This window comes from Rhinolophus ferrumequinum, chromosome 25 (assembly GCF_004115265.2).
Source record: "Rhinolophus ferrumequinum isolate MPI-CBG mRhiFer1 chromosome 25, mRhiFer1_v1.p, whole genome shotgun sequence".
Lineage (NCBI taxonomy): Eukaryota > Metazoa > Chordata > Mammalia > Chiroptera > Rhinolophidae > Rhinolophus > Rhinolophus ferrumequinum.
Genome location: NC_046308.1, coordinates 12229650 through 12244967, shown reverse-complemented (window position 1 = coordinate 12244967; position 15318 = coordinate 12229650). Strand labels below are relative to the sequence as shown.

The 15318-nt window shown below is 48.4% G+C and overlaps 1 protein-coding gene across 1 annotated transcript in view; it reads right to left on the bottom strand.

Moving 5' to 3' along the window:
- Positions 1–15318, bottom strand: part of SRRM4 (serine/arginine repetitive matrix 4) — a 157027-nt gene that overhangs the window by 48026 nt on the left and 93683 nt on the right. The gene's annotated exons all lie outside the window — the stretch shown is intronic.

Sequence of the window (15318 nt, the reverse complement as noted above, 5' to 3'; positions counted from 1 at the left end):
CTGCCCTATCCTGACTAAATCAGAAGGAGAGGCTGAAAACCAGCATGTCATTTCCTTCCTCAAGGCAGAATTTGAGATCAAAGCCTGATAGGATTAGTTCCAACTCCCCTTTGTTATTTCTATTCCATTTCTCTGACTTATATGGTACAGAGACACCTGAATTCAAATACTGTTTTCACCATGTAGTAGCTATAGGACCTGGGGCCAGCCACTCAACCTCTCTGAGTCAGTTTTCTCAGTCATAAAATAGGGAATACCATCAGTCCATATATTGTTGAGTTGTTGTGGAGGTAAAAGAATAGAAGTACACAGGAAGACCTAAAAAGTGTCAGCGTCCTTTCCCTTTACTTCCCCATGAATCAAATCTCCCATTTGGTGTCCTTAGCAGGTATGAGGCCACCTACTTGAGATGCAGTTCCCATGAAGGCCTGAATTTCCCTCCTTCATCTAAGATGAGCTCTGAACATACGGAAATTATCTGAGTGCCACCTCCTTGGAGTGCCAGAGAGGGAAAGGAAGTTGCATACTTAGTCTTTGAAGAGACTATCACTCAAATCTCCGGGCTCCTAGCCAGGAGGATTCAGGAGTCTGAGACACAGGTGGGTCTGGCACCAACCAGCAGGCGCCCCTCCCTGCTCACACTGCCTGCAGATTCCAGGTCAAGCATCGATCAGAAATGTCAGCATCTCTCAGCACCAAAGTCCTGCAGCCGGTGCATCAAGATGGGTTTTATGGCTCGGGATGAATGCATCTGGTAAGCCCCCTGCTCCTTAGGGCTGCTAGGAGAACAGGCCAACTCCAGTCGATATCAAAGGAAGGGCAGCAAAACACATCCATCTCTGCAGCCACTTATGGTGCAGCTTTAGAAGCAGAGCTGGGGGAGACTGCAAACCCAGGAGAAACGAACATTCTAGTCAGGGCTTCCCTCCTCACTGCCACCTCCATGCTTCCAGAACTCCCATGCACCCTGCTCAGCTTCAGCTTTCTCTATACCTCCCTGCCCCACCTCTTCTACTATGAGGGTCCCATGTCCATGCCTTTGATCCTGCCAGTCTATTCACGTGGAATGCTGTCCTCGCTCTTCTCAGACAACTCAAGGCTTGTGATTTCTGCCCAGCCCTCTGCAAGTCTTGCCTCTTTCCATACTTGTCCTGGCTTAGGCTAAACTGCATTCATGAACTCCAGTTCCCTCAGTGTCTGCAATGTGTCCAGGCCAGTTCAAAACGAGGGGACACAATGAACAAGACAGAGATGTCCCCTGTGATCACGTAAGCAAGTAATAACGTGGCTTATTGGATGGTAATAAATTATGGAGAGAATATATCAGTGTATTGTGACTAAGAAATGGGAGGGGTGACTGTTATCCTATATAGACTAATCAGGAAAGGACTTTCTGAGGAAGTAATGGTAGTGGAGACTTAAAATATTAGGGACTAACCTTGAGGTTCATGATAGTTTTAAAATGTGGTCACAGACTCACTGACACTCCCATCCTCCAAAGATGGAGCCTAATTTCCCTCCCCTTGAATACTGGATGGGCTTAGTGAGTCACTTTTAATGAATAGAATAAGCTATGGAGAATAGAATACATCAGTAGAAGTGATACTGTGTGACTTCCAAGACTAGGTCACAAAGCTTCTGCTTCACTCTCTTGAACTGACCACTCCAAGGGAAGCTGGCCACAATAATCTGAGGCTACTCAAGTGGCCGTATGGAGAGGCCCATGTGAAGAAGAACTGAAGCCTCCTGCCAATAGCCAGCACCAACCAGCCATGCGAATGGGCCACCGTGGAAGAGGATCCAGACCCAGTCAAGCCTTCAGATGAGACTGCAGCCCTGGAAGACAACTGACCACAATCTCATGAGAGACAGTAAGCCAGTCACCCAGCCAAATTCCTGACTCACAGAAACCAAGACATCATAGCTGATTATTGTTTTAATCCACAAAGATTTGGGATAATCCGTTGCCCGGTAATATACAACTTCTACACCGGTATCTGTGGGAAGTGGAAAATGCTCGAGACAGAAGGAATACCAAGTTCAAAGACCCTGGGCATACACAAGGAGCGGCAAGCGAGGGCTACAGTGACAAGAGGGAAGAACAGAGATCAGGTCTTTGTAGGTCATGGAAGACCTTTGGATCCTCTGTGACTGCGATGGGAAGCCTTTTGAACATAGGAGTGATATGGTCCGGCTTACGTTTTAGAAGGATCACTCCTGTGGCTGAAGACACTAGACAGAAGGAAGGACAAAGATGAGGAGACTATTGCAATAGTCCAGGCCCAGTTCAGTGTGGCAGCAATAGAGGTGATGAGATGTGGTCAGATTCTGCTATCTTTTGAAGGTAGAACTAGCCTCATTTGCTGCTGGTTAAATGTGGGATGCAAGAGCATAAAAAGGGGAAGGGTTGATAAAAGTGAACTGGCATCTTATCGTGTTTCCCCGAAAATAAAACCTAGCCAGACAATCAGCTCTAATGCGTCTTTTTGGAGCAAAAATTAATATAAGACCCGGTCTTATTTTACTATAATATAAGACCCGGTCTTTATACTATAACATAATATAATATAATATAATATAATATAATATAATATAATATAATATAATATAATATAATATAATATAATATAATATAATATAATAAATACTGGGTCTTATATTAATTTTTGCTCCAGAAGATGCATTAGAGCTGATTGTCCAGCGAGGTCTTATTTTCAGGGAAACAGGGTAAGATGCTTAACCATAGAGCTGGGAGGACTATGGGTGGAGCTGGGCCCCTTGTTAACTCTCTAGTCCTGACTTCCTGTTAAACTCTGTGATAACTTCTGGGGGAGGGATGCTGATAAATAGAGCAGCCATCTTGGACTGGCGCTCTTTTCCTTCACGTGCGCGGCAGGTTGGAGCTCCAGTCGGAAGTGTGCATCCGCACACTCCTGGGGTGACCTCGTTTCTTTCTCTTTTCCCCAATAAACCATTGTTTTGGTGGATTTTCTGGAGAGTTATCTTTTGCCAGTCGACACGGTCAAGGAGAACTCCAAGGTTTTGAGCCTGAGCAACTGGCAGGATGGAGTCACCACCGATGAGGTGGAGAGGGTGCTGTAGGGAGGACACTTCCGGGGAGATGTAACCCCTTTTCTATGATACGCTAGTCCCTTTGCCACTCTTACCGCAGCTCTTAATAATATGTTGTTGCCATTTCGTTGTCGTCTCTCTCACTAAATTATGAGCTCCTTGAGAGAAGGATCATGTCTTACTGCCCCCTTGCCTACTGCTTAGTAAACACTCAGCAACATTTGTTCAACAAATAAATGCAAGAGCACACGCATTGGCTCAAGAGCACATTTGTTTCAAAAAGCTAGTAAAAAGCTTTAGAAATACTTTGAGCTAATCCCTTCATGTTAGAGTTGGCGGAAATAAATGAGCCCGTGCCTCAGTCTACTTAGACGGCGCAATCAATGCCGTTTCTAATCTGCCCCGTGTTTCTCTAGGAAAAGCGATCAGTAAGCTTATCAAGGTGTGCGTATGGCCCAGCAGAGCACTGAATTGGACCCACACGAGGCTGGAATTTTGGACTGTCCAGGGCCTTATAGGAAACCAAGACACCACTCTGTGGCAACCTGAAGCAACCAACCGTGCAATAGGCAAACACGGAGAGCTGATGTGAGGACTTTGGCAGTGAATAAATGCACGGTGAGGAGGGCTGGCCGTGGGCGGAAGGTCGCGGTGACTTGTGCTAATGGAGGGAGTAGAGGCGTGGGTTATCTGCAGTGTAGGGAAAGATGGTGGGTGCGACTGCCAGGCACTCGGGGCCAGGCTCAGGGCGAGGACCACGCCTCATTCATCACTGCCTGCAGCAGGGTTCAGAATGAGGGATGGGGAGCCCCTGGCCATGGTTTGATAGGACATATCGAACCGTATAACGGGGTTGCTGCAGTTTACAACCTGACCCTCCCTGATGAGATAGGCCGTCCTTTTCACCCACAGCACTGGGTTCACCTTCCTGCTGGGGCGTACCCCACCTGAGATTATAAAGCAAACAAAAACATAACTCATTCTACCAGGCAGACAGGGAGTGGTGGGGCAAGGAAGAAAGGACTCCTCCATAATATAACACTTAAGATCTTCTTTCAAGATGTTCCAACACTTTGCTTCTCAGTTTTCTTAAAACTGAAAGAGACTCAGGAAGCATACAGTCTGGGTTTCTCAAACCTGGCACAGTATCAGAGCCCCCCAAAGAGCTTTTAACAATACAGATTTCTAGGTCCCATTTTAGCCACAATAAATCAGAGTCTCAAAGGAGTGAAACACAGAATTTGCATTTTAAAGAAACATCGAAGCTAATTCCTCCTCCTATGGGATCAAGAATAAAATGCAAATTGATTACTGGGACTGAAAGGCTCTGTCTGATCTGGCCTCTGCCTTGCTCTAAATCCCAGCTCCTACCCCTCTCCCTGTCTCTTACTCTGCTCTAGCCACATGGCCTCCTTGCTTTTCCTCAGGGCCTTCGCCCCTTCTGTTCCCTCCACTTGGCATGCTGTTCCTCCAGCTCTTTGCATGGCTGGCTCCTTCCTTTCATTTAAATTCCATCTTCTCAGAGAAGCCTTCCCTGACCCTTTATGTAACCTTGCTCCTCTTTTTACCTGCCCCCGTCACAGTAGCCCATGGAGACTTCCTACAGAGCACTTGTTACTGTGTTTATTTGCTTCGCATTTGTTTTCTGGACTAGGATGTAAGCTTCAGGAGAATGGGAACTGATCTCTTTTCTCACCACGGAATCCCCAGGGATATAGTGCCTGACATAGTATGTTTTTTGCTTGATAGAGATTTGTTGAATGAATGACTGAACGAATGAATTCTGATGACCGATCTCACGTGGGAACCACAGATCAGAGTCCACCTCTCCTTACATGTAAAGAAGCAGAAGCCCAGGGGGAAGGGACCCGCCTGAAGTCACACAGCACTTCAGCGGACTCAGACCTCAGCTCTGACACCACCCCTCCCCCCACAGCCCCACCTGCTTTCCTTCCCAGCCTCCACCTCTGCATCCTTGCAAGGCTTTAAGAAAAACTCTGTGTTCCAGCTTTGTTGAGGAGTACCAGCAGCTGCCCCATTTTTACCACGCAGCCCTTCGATGTTGCATAAAAAAAAAAATACTTAAAAGGAGGTAAGATCTTCAGGGGACAGCTAAAACAGTGAAGTCAAGGGCCTGCACGCTCCACTTCACGGAGGAGGGAGGGAGCCATGAGGGCTGAATTCCTCAAGGCCTATCCCCGCTCCTTTCCTGCTAATCAGCGACCTGGAGCTTAGTTGCTGCTCTCCGTAGTCATGGCAACCAAAAGATTCACAGCCTCTGAGAGAGTCGGGGCTGAACTTTCCGAAAAACTCTCCAAGAAGCCTGACTCCCAAGCCACATCCCTGCTTCCTGCATCAAAGCACCCCTCTCCCAACCAAATGCTCATTCGGCCCAGGATTGTTGTGTAGATCCCGGGGCCCCAAGCACTAGACTGAGTTAAACACCACTTGGGGAATCAGAGAGAAACAACGTTAGAGCTGAGTGGAAAGCGCCACCAGCCCTGGCACACCTCTGACAGAGTGGGGAAACTGAGGCCCCACGAGGGAAAGGGTCTTGCCCAAGGCCACATGACGGGTGACTCACATCAGAGCTGTGGCTGAAAACATGGCCTTTTGATACCCAGTCCAGTGCTCTTTCCACATCACTTGAGCACAGTGGCAGCTGGCACGTATCAAGCATCTACTCCGTGCCAAACACCGAGCTAAGCACTTCTCATTCATCATCTCATTTAAGCTTCCAAAGAAACCCAGGAGCAGGCATGGTCATCCCCACTGTACGGATGGAGAAACTGAGACCCAGAAGAGTAAGTGGCAAGAACATCCTGCCCTCTCTGTGTATCAGAGCCAACTGAGGATAAAGGAGAGCAACCTAGAAAACGCTTTGAAATTGCAAGGTAATGCGTAGGCGCATATGGAGAATCTTGGTAATTTCCCTGCAAGACAGGGACTTACCTTGTGTGTTTGCAAAAGAGGCTGCATCCCACGGCTTATCATGGGGCGGAGCCAGCCCAGAGACAAGATGGATTTGGCTAACTTGTGCCTGGGCTCCCGGGACTTCAGCTTGGACCTGTTAACATCCTGAACTGAGGTCTTACTACCAAGTCCTTTTCCAGGGTAATTAAGCCTCTTTGGGCATAATCTGCAGGAGCTGTGACTCTGAGCTTTGCTATCATGGCTGGAAAACACATAGGAACCTGGGGAAAGACAGGGAATTCCAGAGACATCCTTGGGATGGCATCACTTGGATGTGGGGGCAGTCCTGCTCATTTAGGAGAAACTAAAGGAGAAGAGAAAGGTTTATGAGACTGGCATCTCCCTCATCGCTTCCTTCGTCAGTCAACAGGTGTTTACTGAATACCTGCTTCGTGTCAGATATCAAAGACCCAAAAGTAGCTAAGACTTGTCTCTGCCCTAAAGGAGTTCCCAGCCTGGAAGGGGAAGACTGATCCGTCAGCTGGGAATTACCATGTGGTATAGTAAGTTCTCTGATGGGGAGGAGCTCAGACGGTTGGGGAACCACAGAAAGAGCACCTAATCCAGCTGGGGGAATCTGAGCACATGGCCATGGGAAGCTTCCTGAAAGATGTATGGAAATTGGTCAGGAGAGTGGAATACAGTGAGCCGTGTGCACAGTGGCCCCAAGACACAGCAGTGGACTTCACGTAACTGCAGAGGAGGCGGTATGTTGAAAGAGACAGTTGGGGTGAAGGGTGGAAGGTGAGAGTTGAGAATGGCTTACTTCACTGAGCATAATGCCCTCAAAGATCCCTCCATGTTGTCTCAGATGGCAGGGATTCCTTCTCTTTTTTATGGCCGAATAATCCACTGACTATATATATTTATACCACAACGTCTTTAGTCATCTATTGATGGGACACTATTGTAAAGAATGTTGCAATGAACATGGGGAAGCAGAAAAAAAAAAAGTTGAGACTGGGAAAGAAGATGGGCTGGATCCTCAGGGCCACGTGGACAGGTACTTCTCACACCTTTATGTACCCAGGAATCACCTGGGGACCTTGTAAGAATGCAGGTGCTGAGTCAGCGGGTCCGAATCAGGGCTTGAGCGTCAGCACTTCTAGCCAATTCCTAGGTGACGTGGCTGGTCCATGGACCACACTTTGAGTTGCCAGATTATAGGCTTTACAAAGGATTTGGACTTGACCCTGCGGGCTGGCCTACATAGATAAGCACACACTCTCCTCAGGCAGCTGATGTGAATGATTCAGCTCAGTTCTCAGGGCCGAGAGCAAGTGAGGGTGTGAACAGGTAGGTACAGAGGGTGCCAAAAAATGTACACACATTTTAAGAAAGGAAAACTGTATTAAAATTGTAATAATCTATACCGATCACAAAAGATGAATACAAGTCACGTTTGACTTTTGCAATGACAAGCGGCGCTCAAAGTGGTTACCGACAGCGTCCAGACTGTGTCCAGTTCTGATTACAGAGAACAACTGCTTGAGCAACAATGACCCAAGTGTCCCCTTGTCTACATTTTTTTGGCACCCCCGGTGTGTGTGTGTGTGGTTAACTCTCTTGTATATCAAAAACGGCCCAGTTCCTAAATCCAGCTCAAAGGACAAAAGGACCATATGGAGAAAAATCAGCTCAGCATTTCTACCAGCTCAGCCAAGGAGGTCAGGCACCCAACCTGCCTGGCTTTGGAACGCTCATCACAGAACTCTCCAATCAACCCCAAATCACCCCCTCATTTCTCCCTCCACAGGCTGGCCTATTGATCGCCTATTTGCCTCGTGAGGGATCAAACTGCTGAGAGGGAGATTGGATTCCATTCTTGGGACTGTCTGAAATGTAGGCTGCCCTCACTTGGGAAATGGCTGAATTCCAAAACATCATGGTTTTCCACTTGAACAGGTTGCAGAAGGTAATTAGGTGATGCTGAGAAAGTGCCCAGGTCCTGGAGGCCCACTGACCTGGGTTCAAGCCCTGATTCTGCCAAGCTGTGTCACCACGGGCAAGAAGAACAGCTCTCACCCAGGACGTCCTCAGGACCTTCGTATCGGCTGGCATTTGCAGACGGGGTTTCGATTTCTCCAGGGAGGGCAAGTTGCTGACTGTATTTTCTTGGCATGAGTGAAACTGTGCTAAGTTCCTTTTGGGCATCATTCCAGCCACTGCTGGAGAAGGCAGAGCAAGCCAGATATGCTGGGAACAGGGCAGAAGCCCTCCGCCTGATAGGAAGTCTTCAGCCCAGGGTAGGAGGAGCCTTGGTTCAAGAGCTGAGAGAATAAAGTGCTGTCAGGAACTGTTCACTTATTCTTCATTCAGTCACTGAATCAACACATATTTATTGAGCATCTACTATATGTAGACACTGTTAAGCAATGGAGACACAATAGAGAACAAAACAGAAAAACATCCCTGCCCGGTGGAACTTGCAGTCTATGAGACAGGCAGAGGGAGGAGGAGAGCTGAAAATTCACGTAGTTTTAACTGGCAAGTATTGATACTGTTGGAAGGCGATGAGTGCTATAGAGGAAAGAAATGGAGCAGGAGAAGGGAGCCTGGGCATGCTGCTGGGAGGGCCTGCAATTTTAAATGGGGGATCAGAGAAGGCCTCATTGAGAAGGTAACATTTGGGCAAGACTTGAAGCTGATGAGGGAGTGAGCCTGGGAGACAAGCATAATAGGCCCAAGCCATGGCCAATGCAAAGGCCCTGAGGTAGGAACATACTAGATGCGTGGAGGCTAGAAATGAGGGATCAAGGGGAAGAATAGTAGGGGTGATGTCAGAGACGTAATGAGGAACCAGATCATGGACGGTCCCGTAGGCTATTGGGAGAACTTGACTTTTTCTCTGAATGAGATGAGAAGCCGTTGCAGTGTTCTGAGCGCAGGATGGATATACTCTGACTTAGGGTTTAAAGGGTCTCTCTGGCAGCTTGCTGAGTGTAGACGGCGAGGGCGTTGGGATAAATGCAGGAAGACCAGTGAGAAGATGATTGCAACACCCCACATGAGAGAAGATGGTGGCTGGGATAAGTGTTATCACTCCATAGGGGTAAAAAGTGGTCAGATTCTGGACATATATTGAAGTTGGAATCAACAGAGTCTGCTCATGGATTGGATATGGAGTGTGAAAGAGAGGGGTCACAGGGGACTCCAAGGTTTTTGGGCTGAAGTACTGGAAGGATGAAGCTGCCAATTAATGAGACTAGGGCAGCAGCAGGTGGAGGACGGTGCTTTGGAAAGGTTCTCTGGAACTCAGTTTTGGACATGTTAGTTCTGAGATGTCAACTAGACATCCATGTGCAGATGTCAGGGAGGCAGTTGGGTACAGGGACCAGAATTCAGAGAAGACATTAGCACTGGGAGCATGAATTTGAGAGATGTTAGCATTTACATGGTATTTCAAGCCAGGAGATTGGATCTTTCAGGGCGTAAGATGGAGCACCTGGCTAGAATGAGGGACACTGGAGAGGTAGGTAAGCTCTGATGGCATTGTACCAGTGGGATTTTGGGATAACAAGATGGCTCAATAGAAGTGTCCCAGCCACGTGGGCTGGCTCTTAAAATATACTCATTAGGTGTCTAACTCCTCCCATTCATTCGTTTAGATGCAATGATTCATTTTCGGTTGATGTATGAATTCATCTATTCGTTAGTCATTTACTCACGCGTTCATTATTCATTCATTCCCTCATCTGCTAGGTGACCTTGGGCAAGTCTCTTCCCCTCTCTGGTGAAATCACAAATTATATGCACCTCTCAGGGGTGCTGTGAGGATGCACTGACATGATGCATGTCCGGTGCTTAGACAGCTTCCAGCACATGGTGGTACTTTGAACATCCATTCTTTCCAGGAACAGGTTATACTGGTTTCCAGCCTTACTTGCAAAGCTTGCCACTGAGAAGTCACACACTGCTGAGTGCAATCCCCTTTCCTCAAACAGCCCAAGGCAAGGGATTCTGGGAAGGGAACGGGCAGGGAGGTTGGAGTGCCCTTGAGTGTCCCAGGAGCTCCTCCCTACACTGGGGCCACGGCTGCCCACTGCCAGGCTGAGTGATTTCTTCTGAACCTAATAGTGAACGGGCTTTTCCCATTCCATGCTGTGTCCTGGCTTCTTTCTCTCTCTCAATAGCCCGGGGATGAATTTTTCTCCCCCTGTCCTCCCAGAGTCACTCACCACACCCTTTCCTCAGCTAAACTATAGACGATAGAGGCATGGGGGACTTCTGAGAGTATGGCACAATTGAGACTTCACGTTCCTGCACGCGCGCGGGCGCACACACACACACACACACACACACCCCTCCTTCCTGAGGCTGAAGTTTGGAAGAAAATTCCTAACAAGGAGAGAGTAAGCTGCCGCTAAAAATCTGCAGAGAGGATAGCACAGACAAGTCACAAATCTCGATGGCAGGCAGCGAGCAGGCAGTGAGCTCCTGAGGTCTGGGCTCGTTAGTTTTAAAATAACACAGCAGAGAAATGAGATAAAGGGCTTCTGCGAAGGAAGCTGTCAGGCGCCTCGCCTCACACTGTTGGAACCACCGGAGGGGCCTCTCTCTGCTCCTGGGTTCCAGAAACGGAGATTGCCAGCTGGGGCAGGGGCTGTGTTGCCAGCTCAGAGCCAGAGCTTGTCAGAACTGGGCCAGCCCTTGGACGACACTGAACCCGAGCCTGGAGAAGAAGCTGAGGTCCAGAATGGTCAAGCGCTACACTCAAGGGCACTCGGCAAGTTAGGGGCTAAGCAGGACGACCACTCAGTTCTCCTGCAGCTGTAGTGGAAGCTGTTGGTCAGATCCTAGGTGGGTATAAGCTGGCTGCAAATGCCTCACAGGTGCCCTCTTCCAGAAGGTTGTGTCCATCCCTGGATCGGGGGGAGGGCAGGTAGCCCATAGCCAACGAGTAACCGACGGAGGCTTACAAATACCTGCCCCCTTACCTGAAGCCGTAGGGCAGGTTCTATGGTGCAAATCACTCTCCAGAGCGCCCTGTGGGATCAGGCTGAGGCTACACTCCAGGTGAAACCACGTCTGTCCTTAGCTTTCTGCCCCTGTCCTAGCCGGCTTCCTCACTCCCTTCTCCAGGAGACCATGCCCGCCCTCCATAAGTCACGTGCACCCAAATCCCTGATTCAGGCATTATTCTTATGGATTCCATCAAAGACATACACTCAGACCAATTTTTTCTCTATCAAACTACTAAATGCAAAACCATAGTTAAGTACTGTACTGTCCAGAGTCAGACAGATGTGGAGTTGCATCTCTGCTTTGCCACTTCCGGGCTGTGTTGACCCACAGGAAGTTGTTTAATGTCATCAAGACTTAGTTTTCCCATCTGAGGCTGGGGAGTGTTAATACTACCTGCCTCGTTAAGGTAGTTGTAACATGCTTAGCACATTTCCCGGGCACACAATAAACACTCAATGTTATTTGGTGATGATGATGACTGATGGTAATGACAGCGGCGGCAGAGTGAATGGAGAGGGTGGGCCATCGCCAACTCCACCAATCAGCAGAAAGCTCGCAGAAGACTCCGCCTCTGCAGCGCCGGCACCAATCACCAGCGAGTTCTCAAGTCACACCCTTTCCATTCACCCTCCTTTAGGCTTGTCCCAGAGGACCCGTCTTTGGCCAACACCATTCTCCTCTGACAAAGGATCCCCGTGGGACAGAGGGATCTCTGGAGAGAGCAGATGTCTGGATTTACACGGAAGTGACCATTTTTCAATGCCAGCCCAGGCAGCCAGCTGTGCCACCTGTAGGAAATGGCTCTTCCACAGTAATTCTAATTAAGGAGTTGATGGGAAAGGTCTGTCCCTCCACTGGGACTTTTATCTGCCTTTTAAAAGTCAAACCCATTACTACAGGATTGCGAGTTTATTAGAGAGCTTTATCTTTATTAGGCAGTCAGCTTCCTCATTATCTCCCACCAACTCTGATGGGTTCCCCTTGGTTTCAAGAGGACGTGGGTGGAGGATGGTTGTGGCAGGAACCGGCTTGGAGGTGTCAGGACAGCCCCTCCCTACCCCACCGGCAGGGGTCTCTCTAAACTCCATGGTTTCTCTGTTGACAGTAGACAGTGACTGAACAACCAGGAACCATCAGGAGCTTTGGAATCAGGCAGGCTGGAGCTCCAAAGCTGGTTTTGGCATTTTCAAGCTGTGATCTTGGGCAAGTCACTTCATCTCTCTTCCGCAAAATGGGGTTAATGATAGTGTCCAGCTCGTGGAGGTGCTGCGTGTAAAATGCTTAACACCACGCCTGGTGCAGAGAAAGCATTTCATCAATGTTCGCTGTCATTGTAATTGTAATTATTCATTGTAAAGAGGCTTTAGGACACAGGCTCCCAACTTCACTGGCTTTCCTCAAGCTGATCCCTCTTCCCTTCTGTCAGGAGAAGCCTCATTCATCCTTCAAGGCTTGGCTCAACTACCATACCCGCCTTTTCCGACTCCCACTGCCCACCTCCGCATAGGAATAAATCCTTAACGCCACTATGCTCCGGCAGCTCTTTGTAAATCCCTCCAATATATTGCAGCATGACCTTGAGCAAGGTCCCTCAGCTATGTAAGCCTCAGTTTTCTCATTTTTAAAATGGGGATAATACCTTATGCATTGAGGTGGTTGTGAGAAATATACACTTATTAAGCTAAGCACGATGTCTTATTATTGTAATTATAATCGCAGTTATTATGGAAAGAGACTTGGTAGCTCCCGTGTGGCAAAGAATTTCTGCTTGGTGAGGAACTTTATGAATTATCCTTTCCCAGTCACCTTAGGAGTGTGTGGCTTCCGATCTGCCGGGAATAGCTTGGGGCCCTGAAGACAGGGGATCGGCCCCAATGACCTCCAAAGAGCCTGTCCAATTCCAAGATTTTTGTGAGTGAGATTATTCTCTGAGTCTGAGTCATACCCATCTTTTTTGAACATATCAGAGGTGGCACAATAGGGCCTAGTCCCTAAAACATGTCTCATTAGCCCCCAATTCAAGGATGAGAGTTGTCACCTCCAAACACAGCTTCTGAGTCCATAGGCTGAGGCAGGGTCACACCGACCTCCCCAACTCACTGGGTTAAAGGGACCTCACGTTTATTGAGCACCTACCATGTGCTGAACACCTCATCAAACATTTAAAACCTATTATTTCATGTAAGTCTCATAAGAAGCCCTTGAGGTGGGTATTGTAAGCATTGTTTTTAGATTAGAAAACAGAGGCTCAGAGAGGTAGAGTGACTTGCCTAAGGACACAGAGCAAGTGAGGGAGCCCAGAGTTCTCAAGGAACTGTGGCTGGGTATCCCTGACCTCCACACTGAGTATGGCTAAGCCATCCAGGTTGCATCTATCCAGCGTGCTGTGTAACGATGTCCCTTTCTACTGCTGGCCACATCTCCACCTCCTCCCTGTTGCCTGCTGTCCCATCTTCTCCCTATTCCCTTGCCTGTGCCTCATTCCCCGGCTGCTGTCTGCACAGTCTATTGACCGAGACAATCAATCAGCCAGCTTGCTCTGACAGCTAAAAAACACCCCGTCCACCAATTTTCCCTCCAGCGAGTTTCCGCAGACCATGAAACCTCACTAATTTGGAATTTGCAATGATTTCTGACACAGAACCTGCATTTCTCATTCCAGTGGAAAAAAGTCTGAATGAAATGTCATCACATGGACCCCTGGGGGCTTCTGAGCAAGGTCTTGGCAGCCAAAACACCCTGTTTCCATTCCTCTCCTCTTTGTTCCTTCTCCTGGTTTCTTCAACCTGCATCCATTTTTGTGTTAGATTATAGCTGACTGCTAATACTACCACTAATAATTACAGTGGATATTCATGGAGCACACAGCTATGTGAGGCGCACTATTTAGGGGTTTTGCATTTGTTTGTTCCAATAATCTTCACCACAATTATTTCAGGCTGGGGCAGTTATCAACCCCATTTTACCAGTGAAGAAACTGAGGCAAGAAGAGAGCCTGCTAATAGGTGGTGGAGATGGAATTTGAACCGAGGCAGCCTGCCTCCAGAATCCATGCTCCCTATACATAGTGCCGCTTGGGCTGGGCATCATGCCCAGGCCACTTGTGGACCCTCGGAACCCACTAAATGCCTTCTACTTGGGGCCTCTGAAAGTACCATGTGATGGGACAAGAAAGCTGTGTGTCCTTCCATAGCTTTGGGGTTGGTGTGTAGAGCCAGAGACTGGATGTTGTGGAAAAGCTGCCTCGCAAATTCTGTCACCGTGGACACTTGCCTTCAAAAGAAACGGGTAGCAAGGAATTTGAGAAGGTTCTTTCTTAGGTTCAAACTCCTGTTTGGGAGTATTGGTTGCCCTTAGGGTCTGACCATCTAATCAGAGCTCTGGTTACTTCCTACAGACTTTTTGCTATACTCGTGTGCTGGTGGTAGAGATGAGACACACACGACTGGAAACCTAGGGGCTGTTCCACTCAGCACTTTCCTGTGCAAAGGCCCTGTGGTACGTAGTTTTGCATAAGCCCAACTGTCGACTTGCCTTTGTAGATTTGCAGTAGAGCGTCCTTCTTTTCATGGAGGGAAGTATTGGCCACTTGGGTTGCTTTGGAAGATGGTTTGAATGGAAAAGAAAGGCCATACTGTTAAAACAGCTCATCAATTTGGTTTGATTCCACCATTTACCCATTTGATCGGTAGGGTATAGACAGAGCCTTTGATCCCTGTGTAAATCTCCCTGGTGGGGTGGGACCTGAGGCCTAGACAAGGGTGAGGTGTGTGTGGTCGGATTGAAGCAAAGGGCTTTAGACTGGCCCAACACTCCTTGGCCATAAGGAAACTGCCTCCCTAGGAAATGCTTAGTATGGTCACACTTTTACTTGTCTCCAGCTAAGACTATCTGCACAGATGTCTTTGTCCAGATGTGTGTGTATAAGCCAGAGTGGAGCCTGGGTCCAGATGTTCTTGATATCAAGATGTGTCCTGTGGCAGGGCCAGTTATGTCCAGGGTGACCATATAATTTATTGGCCACATTGGGACACTTTGGGGATCAAAAGGGGCACAGATGGAAAGCACCCAGGGCATATGGTCATCCCGGTGTCTCACGTTTCTGTCCCTAAGACTCCAGTGCCCAGCTGTCTCCTCTGTCTCTCCTCACGGAAATACCACAGGCACCTGAAACTTCACCTGTCCAAACCTCAACACATCACTGCCCCACCACCTGTGTCCTCCGGCTCCACTCTCTACCTCCTTGCTCAGTGGCAAGCTGGCCGTTACCCGGGACCCTCTCTTTCTCTGAATCTCACATCCAGCCCA